Source organism: Sminthopsis crassicaudata, chromosome 2 (genome assembly GCF_048593235.1).
Source record: "Sminthopsis crassicaudata isolate SCR6 chromosome 2, ASM4859323v1, whole genome shotgun sequence".
Lineage (NCBI taxonomy): Eukaryota > Metazoa > Chordata > Mammalia > Dasyuromorphia > Dasyuridae > Sminthopsis > Sminthopsis crassicaudata.
The window spans coordinates 344,516,890-344,534,799 of record NC_133618.1 but is presented as its reverse complement, the minus strand read 5'-3'; the positions used below and the strand labels follow the sequence as shown (position 1 = coordinate 344,534,799).

Sequence of the window (17,910 nt, the reverse complement as noted above, 5' to 3'; positions counted from 1 at the left end):
ATTTAACACATATTGTAACATTTAACATGTATTAGACTACATGCCATCTAGGAGAGGGGGTGGGGGAAGGAGTGGGAAATTTGAAACACAAGGTTTTGCAAGAGTTGATGTTGAAAAATTACCCATGCATGTGTTTCATAAATAAAAAGCTATAATTTTTAAAAAAGTGTTTTGCTTCTGACTACCACCTATCACAATCCACCCTTCCTGATATTAGTTCCCTTCTTTTATCCTTTCTCCTCCCATACTTCTTAGCATCAGTTAAATTTCTATACCAATTGTGTGTGTGTGTTTTTCCCACTTTGAGCCAGAGTAAGGTTCATAGTCTTACTTCACCATCTCTATCATCCCCTTCACCACAAAAGCTCTTTTATCTTGCATTTATAGAAGCCAATCCAATTCTACCACTATTTCCTCCTTTTTCCCAGTGCATTCCTTTTTCTCATCACTTATTTTTTTAAAGGATATCCTCCCATTATATTTAACTCACATACATGCACTGTCTTTATGTATCATTCTTCTAACTCCATTAATAATGAAAATTTTAGGACTTATAAAGTATCACCCGTTGGAATGTTAACAGTTTGATGTTATTGAATCAATTATGATTTCTCTTTCCTGTTTATCTTTTTTATATGTTGAGTTTTATATTTGAAAGTCAATTTTTTTCTGGTCATTTTTTCAGGAATGATTGAAAGTCCTCTATTCCATTAAATATTTTCTCCTGAAGGATTATATAAAATGTTTCTTGATATCTTATTCTTGGTTGTAATTCTAGTTACTTTGTCCTCTGCAATATCATATTCTAAGCCTTCCAATTCTTTAAAGTAAAGGCTGCTAAATCTTATATTATCCTCACTGTGGCTCCATGGTGTTATAATTATTTTCACCTGGTTCCTTGCAATATTTTCTGTTTGCCTGGGAGCTCTGGAATTTGGCTATAATATTCCTGGGAGTTGTCATTTTGTGATCTCTTTCTGGAAGTTATCAGTGGATTTTTTTAATATATAATTTCTCCTCTAATTGTAAGTCATTAGGGCAATTTTCCTTGACAATTTCTTGAAAGATTCTGTCTGTTCTTTTTTTTTTTTTTTTTTTTTAATCATGGCTTTCAAATAGCCCAATAAGTCTTAATTTATTTCTCCTACATATATTTTCTATGTCAGTTGTCTTTCAAAAAAACATTGTTTTCTTTTCATTATTTTTATTTTGTTTTATTTTTTCTTAATGTTTTATAGAGCTTCCATTTATCCATATTTTTAAAGAATTATTTTCTTAAGTGAATTTTTGTGTCTCATTTTTAAAAATTTGGCCAGATATGCTTTTTTTAAAAAGTTGTTTCTTTATTTGATTTTTTTGTATCTTTTTGCCCATTTAGCTTATTCTGTTTTTAAAACCTTTTTTTTCTGCAGTATTTTTGATGCCTATTCTAGCAGGATATTGATTCTTTTTTTATCATTTTCTTCATCACTTTCCCCAATTCTTTTTTAATCTGTTTTCTTTGATTTTTAAAATCTTTTTGAGTGCTTCAAGAATTCTTTTTAAGTCTGAGAACAATTCACATTTTTCTTTGAAGCTTTGTATATCATTTTGCTATTGATGGAGGGTATTCTGCTGAGATTATTTTGATCTTTCTTGTCACCATGGTAACTTTTTATGGTAAGATCTTTTTGTTTTTGTTTTTTGCTCATTTTTTCTACTTATTTCTTGACGTTTAACTTTATAGTAAATATAACTTTATAGTTCTAGGAGGAGACACTGTCTCAGGTTTCAGAATGTTTTGTGCAGGAATTTTCTTCCCCCCCCCCCCCTGAGGCTGGGGTTAAGTGACTTGCCCAGGGTCACACAGCTAGGATGTGTTAAGTGTCTGAGATCAGATTTGAACTCGGGTCCTCCTGAATTCAAGGCTGGTGCTTTATCCACTGCGCCACCTAGCTGCCCCATTGTGCAGGAATTTTCAAAGCTAGGTATGGGGTTCTGTAAGTGGTATGATCTAAAACCTATCTTTACTATGTACTTGGTCTGTGTATTCTTTGAGTGATCACAAGCACTTTTTTCCATATCTGTAACAAGGATCTCTGTTCCTCTAAAGCTACAACCTGTGGTTTGCTAATTCTCCTACTTACCCTGGAACTGTAACCTGGGACTGCAACTTGAGACTACATTGGGAATACAACAATGCAACAAAGCAACTATAGTAATGCAATGCTAGCAAAGTCCTATATCCAGTCCCAGCAAAGGGGCCACATTAATCTTCCTCTGACTAATTGTCTGATCACTTGTTTGATACATTATCAGTGTGCTGACAGTTTTAAAAACCATTGCTACTAATTCAGTTGGGTCCAATGGTCAGCTGTTGGCTTTTGGAGATACTGCCTACTATCTTACCTGAGTATTGTCTGCACTGAACTGTGTTTCATTCCTATTCCAGTAAGACAGCTCTTTCCTCTAATTTTCTAAGTTATTTTGGTTGAAAAATTATTTCATCCTGAATTTTTGTGAATTCTGCCACTCCTGAATTCACTTTGAGGCATTATTTAAAGCTGTTTGGGGGAGAATCTGGGGGAGCCCAGTTGAGTTCCTGCTTTTTCTCTGCCATCTTGGCTTTAGCCATACAGAAATTTAAAGCTCCAAAATTTGTAAAAATACCAAAATAACAGTTTAAGAAAACTGTTCAAAACAGAGACAACAGAGGACTGAATTTCTGACTTTATAGGTTGCTTCTAAAAACTTTCCCTCTCAGACTTTAAAGTTTAAATAACAAATTTTCAACCAATGTACTGAAATATCTCAAATATAAAATGACATCAGTTCAAATAACGTGTAATTACTCTGCAATTATAAAAACAGAAGACTATTTTCCAAGGAATACTCAAGATGAAAAGTAAAGTAACATAACTTTCTAAGTTTACTTTAAAAAAAAAAAAAAAGATGCCGTTTCAGCAAGAAACATTTAAAGTTTTCTTGGACAAAAAAAAAAAAAAAAAGAAGATTATTAGTAAAGGAAAATGAAAAAAAGAAGAAAGTTAACTGAATTACATTTGCAAATCTTTAAAATAATGAAAAGAAAAAAATAACTATAAATTTCATGAAAAATTAAAGGCAATAAATGTCATTTCACATTTCTAGATCATTTTCATTTTTTAGAATTATAAACTGAAAAAAATGAACTGAAAATTAAATGAAAGAACAATGATATAACACCAAAGTAAAAAGATCCCTAGGATGAAGATTTCATGAAAACTTTTAAAATTAAAAATTGGGAGGGAGAAAAAGTTGAATTAATTTATTCATTAAATCTTGTCATCTTCTATAAATGGATGAATATATTTTCTAAGAACAATTCTAGAGAGGAAAATCATGGAACTAAACAGAAGGGAATTAAAAAACTAAGAAAAGCAGGAGATACAACCCCAGTAAGTCAATATGTGAATGATTAAGGGATATATGTGTCTTTACAAGATTGAAAGTTTTGAGAGAATAGTGTAAAATGAGAACTATTACTATGTGGGGGAGTTGTAGTAAAAGGAATCATTTGTCCCCAAAGGGAAAGAATAATGGGGGGGGTTATTTATTTTGTACCAGGAATCCATTTTCTACCCAATAAAAACTAAGAACCCTTGTTTCAGAATACAATATATAAGATTACAAAAGAAATCTATCATATTAAAATAATTATCAAAATTTTAAAAAAAGTTTCAGGGCGCAGCTAGGTGGTGCAGTAAATAGAGCACCAGCCCTGAAGTCAGGAGGACCTTAATTCAAATCTAACCTCAGACACTTAATACTTTTTAGCTGTGTGACCCTGGGAAAGTCCCTAAACATCCTCTCCTCAAATTGCCTCAGCAAAATAATAAGTAAATAAGTTCTAAGATTCCAATCTGAGATCCCAAGTATTCCAAAAAATATTTCCAAAGAAGAATGGAGACACACACACACACACACACACACACACACACACACACACGTTCACACACTCATTTTTAAATGTATAGAATAAAATATATAAAATGCTACATTTCATTTAAAAGATTAATAAGAATAAGGAGGCATTTTTTCACCCAAGATCCAAGATCTATAGAAATTTGTTCTTTACTCAACACAGAAAAGAGAAGCATCCATTAATATAAAATAAATAAAATATACATAACATATATTTATTTTAACACATATGAAAAATAAAATAATAAAACTAAAGCAAGCTTCAAGACATAATCATCTTGATACTCTACTGAGCATTTTAAATTTAAATGTTAGAGCATGAAAGCAGTTTTTAGGACTGCTCAACTGATATTTTACTTTGGTTTTGAACTATCCAAATCATTTCCTCCTAATTTTTTTTCTGATCTATTGAGCTTATCCTCCTGCTGCTGAAAAAAATATTTAATAAATAAACATTCAGCTTCCAGGCAAAGCTAGAAACCTACTGGAATTCATGAGGCTCCCTCCAAGGAAAGAAATGTCTATCTTAAGTTTTATTATTTGGTTACCAATGCTCAAGAAAAAAAAATAAAGTAGAAAAAAACAGAAGATGAAGGCTCATCCTTAGCTTAAGCAATAGAATTTCTTCTCTATCTGCTATATGCTCATACATACCAGGAAGTTGGGGTGAGGAAGGAAAGAAGAATGTTATTCTTTCCTCCTTTTCCCACTTTTCTTTGGAAGTGCAAGTAGGGAGAGCACATATTACCCTCATTAGAAGTAGGAAGAACTAAAAGTTATCTCTCATTTTTTAAATAGACACCACATTTCATAAGCAACACTATCATCTTCTCACCACTCTAATGATATAGCTAGAAGACCAAGGGAACAACCAAGATTCACTCCATCATACTGAATCATTTTTTTAGTCAGCCAGTCATCAATTATCAATCAAGTGCCTACCAACTATGTATCAGGGACTATGCTGAACACTCAGAATGCAAAAAGAGACAAAAGATAGTTCTTGTTTTTAAGGAGATTATGTGACAGTCCACATGTAGATAAATACACACACACACACACACACACACACACACACACACCCGGGATAAAAAGGAAATTGAGAAAGGAAAGAGAAGGTTTGGAGACTTCCATCAAATGGAAATCAATAGGCAGAACTGAAGTGGGATAGCATTCTTAGCACTCAATAGTCAGAGAAAATGCTTAGAGCTAAGAGATGATGTGACAAATTCACTGAACAGCCAGGATAGCTGTGTCACTAGGTTGAAGAGTATATGGTTGTTGAAGCCAAGATAGTTAAATATAAGAACTATGTCAGCCTAACTCTGCCAAAATTCTCCTTCAAATAATTTTAAAAATAAGGAGTCGAATCAAATTCTAGAGGAGCACAACTAACAAAGAGTTGGGATGAAATATAATCTCTAGCCTAAGACAACTTTGGAGGTTGGAAGAAGAGATCTGTGACGCTGGTCAGAACTAGTCAAAAGCAAAGTATCATCACCAACTATGAACTTTGATCTATGTGTAACATCAGCAGAACTTCAGGAATTCTTACCAAAGACAATTAAAGCAATTAGACAATTTGTCAGAAAGAAATAACAAAGAACTCCTGTAATAGCATTGATACAGCACTGAATATTATTCAACAAACCCATTGCCCATGTCCAGTTCCATGTAGCAGTTCCAGGGTGGAAAGAAGTGCTTACAATCTGAAAGGAACAAGATACTAGTCCAATTTTTAGGGCAGACAGGAGTATTAGTTTTTGTAGGTGCAAGAGAGTGGGGCCCTTCTTGGGTAAGGACCAGAATACAGAACAGGATAGCAAAGGCCATATCTTTCCCTATATCATACCATTTTGGAAGCATCTAAAAATTACAAATACCAAGAGTTAGCTGTTAAAGCAGCAGTCTGGTGGAGAAATAAAGTTTGATGTAAATTTTAGAGTAGAAATAGGCTAGAAAAATAAGCAAACGATAACAAAGAACCTGTCCATAAAAATCTACTATAGTGACAGGGGAAATGAAGTTACAAACTATCTAAACTAACTATCACTATAGGAAAACAGCTATAATTAAACCCTCAGAAAAAAAAAAAAACACATCAGATTGAACACAACAGCAACAAAAATTCTTAAAAGAACTAAAAAAGATTTTTTAAATCAAATAAGAATGATAGAGTAAAAAGTGGTAAAAGAAATTATAAGGGCACAACCAAGATGGAGGATTAGGAGTAGCAACGATCTGAATTCTCTTAAAATTTAATTCTGAACAGCTTTAAAATAATGCCTCAAATTAAATCTCAGAGTGGCAGAGCCAACACAAGGTCAAGGCAAGACATTTTTCTGATTTAAGAAAATTTAAAAGGTCTTCAGGAGAGATCTGGGACTCCAGGGAGGAGGCCTGTTTAGAGTACACACATACATAGTAGCAACAACAATGGTTGTTGCAGCCGCAGATACTACTTTGGAAGTTGTCAGACAAGAGGCAGAAGAGGCAGAAAATTGGTTTAAAAAGATTTTAGGGTACCCATTGATGCCACTGAATACAGCTGGTGCTAATTGGCGACTCTATTACTCATGCATAGTTCTGAATTTCCAGATTCCAGGACATGGAGATCATTCACAAAAGAGCAGGCACCTTCTTCAGTTCCAGAATCAAGAGGCACATTTGTACTTGCAATGACAGGGGAAAAGGGGACCACCTTAGGTAAAGAATAGAGAACATAGGAGAAGAGGTGTGAGCACATTTCCTGTTTAGTTCACACTATCGTGGAAGCACCAAAACTTGCAGACTCTCAGAACTAACTCTAAAAACATCAACACAAAAAAAGATTAAAGTTTGGGAGAATGCCTCCTGACCTCCAAGTGATATCCCAACTGTAACATAAAGTTCAAAATCAAGAAATAGGCTGGAAAAATGAGCAAAACAATAAGAGGAAAAAGTTGACTGTAAAAGGTTATTGTGGCAACAGGGAAGATGAAGGTATAAATTCCAGAGAAGATAACATGAAAACATTTTATAAACAAAACCTCACACGAAATTCTAATTTGATACAATCCCAACAAGAGTTTGTAAAAAGGTTGAAAAAGAGACAAGAGTGTTAAAGAAAAATTAAGAAAATAACTGAGTGATACAAGGAAATTATAAAAAGAATTGATAGGGGCAGCCAGACAGTACAGTGGATAGAGCACCAGCTCTGAAGTCAGGAGAACCTGAGTTCTCGTTTCAGACACAACACTTTCTAGCTGTCTGACCTTGGCCAAGTTACTTCAGCAAAAGAAAGAAAAAAAGAATTGATAGCTTGGTAAAAGAGTAACAAAAAGTTGGAAGAGAGATAATTTAAGTATTATTGGACTACCAGAAAGCCATGATAAAAAAGAACTAAATTTATATTTCTAGAAATTATAAAGGAAAAAAATGTTCTTTTATCTCATATCTAGTGAGTAAAATAGAAATTGAAGGAACTTACTGATCATATAAAAGAGATCCCAAAATGAAAACTCTTAGGAATATTATAGTTAAGTTTCAAAGCTTCCAGATCAAGAAAATATTGAGAGCAGCCAGATAGAAATCATTCAGATATCATGAGTCACAGTTAGAATCACACAAGATTTAATTTCTTCTATGTTAATGGAATTGTAATCCTTGGAATATGATATTCCAGAAAGGAAAGGAGCAAGGGTTTACAACCCAGAATCACCTACCCAGCAAAACTGAGTGTATTCCTTTAGGAGGGGAAAATGGCTTTCAATGAACTATTTTCAAGCACTCCTAATGAAAAGAACAGAACTGAATAGAAAATATTACATTAAAAACACAAGATTCATAAGATAGACATGAAAGAGTAATCATAATGAGCTCAATAAACTATTTACATTTCTATATGAAAAGATAATTTATGTAACCTCTATATGGACTAAACTAGAGGGAACCTAGAGTTTCAGTGAACTCTGGAAAAAAGTACTTTTTTGTTTTAGTGTATCATATGTAGAAAGTGACACTTTTTTTTCCTGATTTCATTTGGATGACTTTAAAACACTGATGATATCAATGGATGCGTTTCCATGAGGGATAATTTTCCTATCTGAATAAAGGGCAATGCTAAATTGACTCCAAATCCTAAATTTCTGTAAGGAAAGCTCGTGTGACTTCAAAAGTTCATTGTGGACCAGGTTTCTTTCAGTTGAAAGTCAAAATTAGTTTTGCTCTTTATTTGATTTGTGGCCTTGAAAAAGGTCTTACAAAGTTAAGATTAAGCAAGCAGAGATATTTGATAAATTATACAATATTTCTTATTTTGTTGGCTTGTTTGGGGAACTTTTTGACACATTCATTTTTTGTGAATTTGAAAAACACTATATCTGGAAATAATTGTGATTTTCATCTATTATGATTACATATGATAATGTAGCATTGGCTCTATTGAAATTCTATTATATGGCCATAGGGAAACAAAGAATATTACTTATGCTTCCTCAGAGCTCACAGAGAATTGTTCTGAATTTGGGACAAAGATTCTAAAAAAATTACTAAAATCAAATTATTAAAAATGCATCTTATGGGATCTGGAAAGCAAATCTGGCATAGCACAAAATGAAAGGTTCTACAATTCAGGAAAAACTTCAAGACTGCTTTGAGCAAGATAGTGTGTCTGACATTAAGGACTGGCCTAAATTTTGAGTTTTATCACCAGAAATGTTGCTACTTTATTCACAGAATAAGAAAATTGAAGTGTAGAAAAATACTAAATGGGCCTCAGTCATTTACAGCCCCTTTTCTTTCTACAGTAGTAATGGCAAAGTGTTGAAAAAGAAAGGTACTAAGATCGACTTTTAACCAATCATCAATAAGTAGCATCCTACTAGAGAAAGGACCAATCATGTTAGTTTTGACATTAATGAAACTAGAAGAAAGAAGATGCAGGTGGCCCAAGAGGCCACTCCACTCACCACATATTAGTAGATCTACAGGTAGTCATTTTAGGAAACTGGACATATGCAGACAAACTCCCAACATATTTCCCCCATTTGAAATTTTTCTTCCCCTGAAAATAGGAAGGGATGCATTTTTTAAATAACGGAGACAGAAGCTAAAGAGGATCTCTGGTGAAGATCATAGTATAGAAGCAGACTAGAAGTATCATGTATAAAGCCTGGTGGCACCCTGCCTACAAGAGAATTAATGTGTGAGGGTATTTTGGGGGTGGTAGAGGGACATTACCACATGAGACAATACATGAAAGGAGCAGGAGGAAATGGGGAGAAAAGTGAATGTGTGTTATTCCCTGGTCAAACTGAGAACTAGTAATAGAAAGAAAGTAATTCCTTGGCTTCAGTAGTAGAAAACTTGAATGGGAATAGGGATGAGTAGGTGAGGAGGGATAGAGGAAGGACTGAATGTGGAAGGGGATGAAGATAGCCTTGCTTTGATAGTGAGAGGTATTTTTCATTGATGAATGATTCCTTTTGAGGACGAGAAGTGGTCTGTGAAGGGACATGAAGACATTAGATGTGGCCTGGAGTATTTGGTGCTTTGAAAAGTCTACTACTTCTACTTTGAGAGGGAAAATTGGAACTCTTCGGAGCAACTTCTTCTTAAAGAAGAAGAAGGTGGGCATGCATGCAGAGAGAAGATTCTGAGGAAAATGTGAAAAAATGGTAACCAGTAGTGAGGGGTATAATCAGGGACTCTTTCATGGGACCATGGAGAACACTATTTCAATTGGCATTGTTCCAGAAATGAGACACAACAAAACAAGAGTATCTAAGAGACCACAGCTAGAAGAAAATGGCGTAAAGGAGAATCTAGAATAGACTGAAAGTTTTGTTTGCATGAGAAGTATAGAGAAAAGATAGAATTCAGACAATAAAAAGAAGAGTCATGAATTAAAGAATGAAGACTTAGAGTACAGAAAGAGATGATTGATAATGAAGTGAGATCTTTTGTGGAAAAGAATGCAAAGAATGAAATAAAATCTAAAGAACAGGATTAGTTGAAGGTAAGAAGAGAAGATGGAATTTAACTAAAAAGGGGGGAAGATGGGGGAAATTAAATACCTGGATAAAATCAGGAGTAAAAGGGATTCAAAAAACAAAATTTCAAAGACAGGAGGAACAAATGAAAAGAGGAAACAAAGATTTAAAGAAAGAGATCCCATGAAATAGGGCCACCTTGAAAAAGAATAAGGTAAAGCAACTCAGGGAACATTTACAACAGAAGAAAGAAATCATAACTTGGAAAAATGTTAGACATAGATGAAATTAACTCTCATAAATTTAAATGTGGATAGATTAAACAATCCAATAAATTGAAAAAGTGACATTCTGTATAAGAAAACAAAATATCACAATCTGTTATTTACTACAAAAACATTTCAAAAGTAAATACAAACAAAAAAGAAAACTAGGAGAATGATAATAATTTACTATGCATCAAGTTAGTCCAAAAGAAATAGGAATTATTACCATGTTATCTGACAAAGCAAAAGCAGACATACAGGAAATAAAAATAGATAAACAAAAAAGCTAAATTATGCCAAAGGGAACTATAGAGAATAATTTAATATCATTAATAAATCTGCATGCTTCAAATACCCCACCACTCAAATACATAAAGGAAGCATACTATGAAACTATGAGAAGATTTAGGGAGTAGCACAAGAGATACAGGAAATGTCCTTTCCTTTCTTAGTTTTAGATAAATCTTATAAAAAAATTAAAGAAATGGGAAGTTATGGATACAAATAAATTGTTGTAGAAACTAGAGTTAAAGATTTGTGGTGTCTCTAAAATGGGAGATGAAAATAAAAATTTGCATGTCTTTCTAATATTGTAGCTTTACAAAAATTGACCATCTTATAAAACACAGAGAAATTGCAAACACATTTTAAAAAGCATGAATAGCTAATATACCCTTTATAGATCATAAAACAATAAAAGTAGTAATTGGTTTAGGGAGCACAAAGAAAGATACAGAATATGGAGACTTAACAATTTCAAATTATAGAAATAATTAATATCTACATAAAAATATTATAATTATTAAACAGTATAACAAAATTTCTGGAATGAAGCTAAAACAATCCTTAGAAAGAAAAATAATATCCCTACAATCATATGTTACAAAATAGAAAAAGAGAGGATTAATCAATTGAAAATATAATATTTTTAAAAATTACAAAACCAACAAAAAATGAACTTAAAATAAGCATAAATAACAGTTAGAGGGGAAATAAAGTGTAAAACCAAAAAAAATCCTTTAGGAATAAAAAAATTATAGTAAACACTATTTCTTTGAAAATAATAATAAAATTTATAAACTTTTAACTAATATGACTAAAAGAAGAGAAGAAATCACATTAACATATCAACAAGATGAAATCACAACAAAAGCCGGAAAAATAAAATGAACAATCAGAATATATTATGCACAATTATATTCTAGCAAAAGTAAGAAGATGAAAGAAATACAGGAATATGATCTAAAATATGAAATATTTGAACTATCAGAAGAGCAAATAGTTATCTTAAGTAACCTAATCTCTGAAAAGGAAATCTAATAGCTGTAAAGGAATTGCCAAAAGCAAAATTTTAAAGAAGCTACTTTATCCTAATAAAATTTCCTATAAAAAATTCTATCAAGTTTTTCAGTCTTCATACTTCACAAATTGGTCTCAAAAATTGAAAAGTAATGCACACTATCAGAAACATTTATTAAAACAAGTATCATTCTAATGCCTAAACCTAGGAAAGAGAAAACTCTTGGCCAATAGATTGATATTATTAATGAATTTTGATTTTAACATTTTAAAGTCCTATTGAATAAATCATGATGACATAGCCAAGAAATGCAATGACCAAGTGGGATTTATACCAAGAAGCAAGAAGAATTCAAAATTAGGAAAACAATTAGCATATTCAATATGTTACATCATATATTAAAAATCAAAGCATACAAAACCATAGGATCATCTTAATTGATGTAGGAAAAAAATTACCTTGAGAAAGTACCCTTTTGTGCTAAAAACTCTACAAAATATAGGCACTGAGGGAATTTTCTCAATATAATTTTCAAAACTATTTAAAATAAAAGGTATCCTCATATGTAGTGAGGACATATTAGAATCTTCTAAAATAAATACAAGAGTTAAACAAGGATGTTCAATCTTCCCACTATTTGTGAGATATATATACATATATATATGTATATATATATATATATATAATAAATATATATATAATTTTGAAATTAGCAACAGTAAGTAATAGGACAAAAGAAAGAAACTAAGTGCAAAATAAAAATGAGATCCCCATTTGCTAATTATGTAATTATATATCAAGACAATCCTAGAGAGTCAGCAAAGATATTAATTCAGACAATTAATAGCTTCAGCATTATTTCAATCAATAAAATATATTCCTTAAAACATCATCAATTTTCCTACAAAATAAGAAAACATAAGAAGCTACAATATAAAGTAAATTCCCATTCCAAATAATTTTAAAATGCACACATTTTCTAGGGTTGACCTAATAAAGCACACAAAATATTTTTATAGTCTATTATGAAGTATTTAAAGAAAAAAGTAAAAATGACCTATGTGCACAGAAATATTTATGGCATCTCTTTTTGTGTTTGGAAAGTATTGGAAGCTGAGGAGAAACCATAAGTGGGAGAATAGCTGAAGAAATTATGATATATTAATGTGATGGAATATTCTTGGTCTGTAAAAAAGCATGAGAGGGATGATTTTATAAAACATCTGGGAAGACTTAAACTGATGCAAAGAGAAATAAGCAAAACCAATAGAATAATTTACAAAATAACAGTAGTATTGTAAGGATAATACTCGGACAGCCTTAGGAAATCTGATCAGCACCATAACCTATCACAATTCCAAAAGTTTCATGACTAAAAATATCAACATTCAGTAATACAATGGATGGTTTTACAATGCACACTGAAGCGTTTTTTCCCTTACTTCCTTCCCTAAATATAGCCAATGCAAAAATGTATTTTGTATGACAAGCTTTTATATTTCTTATTTCTTGATGAGTAGGAAATGGAGTGGAGCATGGAATGATTTTGAACTGAAAAAATACAATTGAATTTGAATAAATAACAAGTTAAATAGCTGGAAGAATGTGTTCATGACTAAGGCAGAAAAATATAATAAAATGACAATCATATAGAAATTAATTTATATTTTAATGTTATTCCAATAAAATTACTAAGAGGATACTTTATAGAGGTTGATAAAATAAATTTAAAAATCTGATAAAACAACAGCTCTAGAAAATCAAGGGAAATGATCAAAAGAACTAGGGGAAAAGGAGCATATTACTTTCATATCTCAAGCTATATTATAAAGCAGCAGTAATCAAATCAATAATCTATTATTAATTTTAAAATAGAGAGCTCACCAGTGAAACAGACTAGATATCAGAAACTATAGAATTCAATAACTTAATTAAGTAAAAATAAATAAATTCCTTGGAAATTATCCTTATTTAATAAAAAAGAATTACTTAGAAAACTTGAAAAATTTGACAGATATCAGACTTAGAATAGCACAATAGTTTATATTTCATGATACCTTGTAAATGAATACAAGCCCTTTAATATTAAAAATAATACTAGCAAAATTAAAAGAACTTATTCTCATAGTCTCACAGTCATGAATATGAAATGCATTCTTAATCAAAAAATAAATTATAAAGATAAAATAGATAACTTAGATGACGTAAAATTGAAAAGCTGCTACACCTAAAAGAATCAATGAATCCAAGATTAAAATGTCCAATTGCAGAAAAGTCTTTGGAAAAAATTATCTGACAAAAATTTGGTACCCAGATATTTCAATAATATGTGTGGAGATAAAATTACATAGCATAATATGTAGAAATAAAATATTATTTATATATCATTATATTTGTATAAATATATTATACATATTTATATGTAAGTACATAAATGTAATTTATTATATATTGTAGCCATTTCTTAATAGTCAAAATATATAAACAAATAATTCTCAAAAGAATTACAAAATATTCATAATCATATAAAGTAATGCTCCAAATCACCAAAAATATGATGAATGTATACCAAAAAAAACCCTGAGATTTTGTCTCCTCTTGAAAACTTGCAAAGATCAATAAAGGGCAATAGTCAATGATAGATCTGAGGTACCAACCTCACACATATTAGATTAGTTAATATGACAAAAAAGGAAAATTATAATTTTTGGAGATATTTGAGAAAACTGGGACACTAATGCATTGTTAGAGGAGTTGTGAACTATTGCAACCACTCTGGAAATCAATTTGGACCTATACCCAAATGGCTATAAAACCAAAAATATAATTTAATCCAGCAATAGCACTTCTAGGTCTATATTCTCAAGATAATTTTTTCAAAAAGGGAAAAGAATCTATTTGTGTAGTTCTTTTTGTGAGGCTAAGAATTGGAAATCAAGGAGAAACTCATCAACTAGAGGAATGGCCCAACAAGTTGTAGTGTGTGATTCTAATGGAATATTATTGTAGTATAAGAAATAACAAGCAGGGTGATTTCAGAAACACATGAAGACAAAAGAACAGTAGAATTTTGTATACAATAACAACAAAATTGTACAATGAAGAATTGTAAATGGCTTAGATATTCTCAATACTACAAACATCCAAGACAATCCCCCACAATGATGAAAAAAGCTCTCTGCCTCCAGAGAAATAACTGATGTCTGAATATAAACTAAAGCATGTTTAATATTCTTTGTGCATGAGACTTTCTCTCTGTCTCAATCTGTATCTGTATCTATCTCTTTGTTTTTGTCTTTGTCTCTGTCTCTCAAGTTTTTTTTTTTTTTTAAACAAAATTACTGATATGGAAATGTTTTATTTGTTTGCACAATTTGCATATGTATATAAAATTACTTTCCATCTCAGAGAGAGGGAAGGAGAGGGAGGAAGGTATAGAATTCCAAATTCAAAACAAAATAAATGCAAAGGTTGTTGGGGGGTTCATGTAACCGGGGAAAAAATAAAATATATTTTTAAATAACCAATGTTGGAATGGTTGTGGAAAGTTGGAATGGTTGTGGAAACTAATGCATTATTGGTGGAAATGTGAAACTGAAAAGAAAATTGTAATTATGAAAATAAAATGATTAAAATTTCCATATCCTTTGAACTAGACACTCCATCCCTGGGCTCATTTATAACTTCAGGAAACCCTCAATAAGAAGAAAGTGTCCATATACAGCAAAATATTTATAGCAGTCTTTTGTGTTAGTAAAAAAAAAAACCCACAAGATATATGAGCATCAACTAGGGAATGGCTAAACAAATTGTGTTACATGAATGTAAGTGGATATTAATATACTATAAGAAATAAATACAACAAAGCATGGAAATATTTATGAGAAAAGTAAGTAAAATCAAGAAAATTATATACACAGAAACCACAACAATGTAAATGGACAGAGCTACATGTGAAAAAGTTAAAAGTGGATGTAACAAAATTATAAATAAAATTTTAAAGATTAATAAAGAGTATAATGACAAGAAATGAGAAGACATGCTAAACCCATTCGTTTGTGCAGGTAGAAGATACATAGGTGTTATATATTACAAACATTTCCAGACATTTTCATTGTATTGATAAATTTTTCTGAATTTTTTCTCTCTCAAAAATATATTTTTTGGTATGGGATGGCTCTCTGGGAATGGGAAAAAGGAGATACTTAGGATAAGGGTATTATATATAATAATAATAAGTATATTATATATAAGGATATTATCTATAAAAACTTTATTTAAAAAGACTTTAAACATAAGAATATAAAAGATGGTAAGAGAAATTTTCCTTTCTAGTTAAAAAATGGGTGTTGGCTAACAGGAATGAGACATAGTTGTATATGGCAATGTCACATTATTATTCCTTTAGAATTACATAATACCTTTTGAGTCTCTGTAATTTTTTAACTGAAATGAACCATCTAATCCTTCAAACTAATTTTTCATTTGAAGAAACTGAAACCATGGGTGGTTAAGTTCATTCTTCAATGTCATACAGATAGCAATGATTTCCAGACCAATTCTAGAGACATAAAATTCAGACTTACACATCCCTTCTCTGTTTATTAGCATTAATGAATAAGAATATAATACCTTTAGCTTTTCTAATGCTCTCTTTCTCTTAGGTAATCTCAGTTTTCATTTGGACCTATCCTTTTTAAGGTACAGTCAAATTTTACATGTACCCAAAAAACTTATATATGCTCTAATAACATGTGAATCATTCATGTAGCATTATATGGTTAACTCTGAAGCAACAGTTTGTTTGTTTTTTTCAGATCTCTAAAACAGTCAATCCTGGGAGTCATGTATTTTTATAATTAACTTGGCAAAAATTTGACTTCAATATTTCAAAACAATTTAGTTGAGAAAATGTTACTTTATTTTGAAAGGAAATCTGTGCTCAACAGACACATGTATGTATATATAATCTAGATCTTCATTTTTATTTTTTCACTAATTAAAAAGTGGAACAACTTTTAGAAATACAGTTCTAGATGATAACAAATTTGATTAGCTTAAAGAAGGAATAATAATATATTCTTAGACAGGACAAGAGCTTAGTGTACCCTGTAAATAGGAGCTACAAGAGTGAGAAAGTATATAGTACAGTGAAAGAATCACTGACTTTGGAGTTGGAAGATACATCTGATAAATACTATCTGAGAACTTTGTCAAAACTCTTATCCTCTTTTGAATTGTTTCTTCAATTGTGTAATGAAAATTATGTGCTAGATGTCCTCAGATTCAATGAAATTTTATATCTATGGACTCACGGAGCAAGATATTAGGTTCATTATCAATGTCAATATTGACAAGATAATATACATTCAAGTTGATTTTTGTCTGCAGAGTATAAATAAAGCAAAGAATATACTTCTTGAAGTATCTTAGTGAATTATTCTCCTGGTATTTAAAAATATTCCAATGAAAATGTCACTAGAAATATATAGAAAAGAAAAATAAATTTGTTTATTTAGCAGAAAGTTTAAGAAGCAAGACTTCTTAAACTTTTTTCCACTTGCATCCCCTTTTCATCAGAGAATTTTTTTTACATGATCCTAGGTATGTGGGTATATAAAAGAGATATACAAATCTCACTTTTGTGATCCCCACAAGACTACCTATGAAATCATGAATCACAGTTTAAGAAGCTGAGCTCAGGAGCATAATTGATCTTGAAAGATCATATTGTACATCCTCCTATCCCATCCTAGGGTGGTCCTTCACATTTTCATGATCACATCTACATTAGCACAAATAAATGACAATATTCAGAATGGATTGTTTTGAATTGAATTTTAATTGAAAATATAATTAATTCTGACTCATTTTAAAGGAAATTCCAAATATCTTTTAAAAATCATAAATTTAGATTTTGCACAATTTCAATTATTTTGTGATTGTTGAAGACAAATTAAAGCTATTTTTTTTACTCCAAAAGCATCGAATCTGAGGATAAAATATCTCAGTTCTATCTAATTTTACTTCACATATTAATCTATTTAAACATCTAAAATAATTTTACTATAGTCTATTTTAGATAGTAACTTTATATTGAATCAAACTAAAAGCTAATATGACATCTCTATGAATTTTACTTCAAAAACCATTTTATTCTAAAATATAGTTTTTTATAATGAAGTATATATTACTCAGACACAAAATCTTCTTTAAAAAAATCTTTCTTGAATGTAAATCACTTTGCTGGGGAAGAATAAAGATCAAAAAGTTTCATCTATTTGCACATGTATAATCTATAATAAATTGCTTACCATCTCAGAGAAGAGCTAAAGGGGAGAAAAGGAAAAAATTTAGAACTCAAAAAAATAATATTTAAAAATATTTTACATGCAATTAGGGGAAATATTATTTTTTGAAAAAGTTATAT

The 17,910-nt window shown here is 30.9% G+C and overlaps 1 protein-coding gene across 7 annotated transcripts in view; it reads right to left on the bottom strand.

Moving 5' to 3' along the window:
• MDGA2 (MAM domain containing glycosylphosphatidylinositol anchor 2) overlaps nt 1–17,910 on the bottom strand; it is a 795,736-nt gene that overhangs the window by 382,062 nt on the left and 395,764 nt on the right. The window lies entirely within an intron of this gene.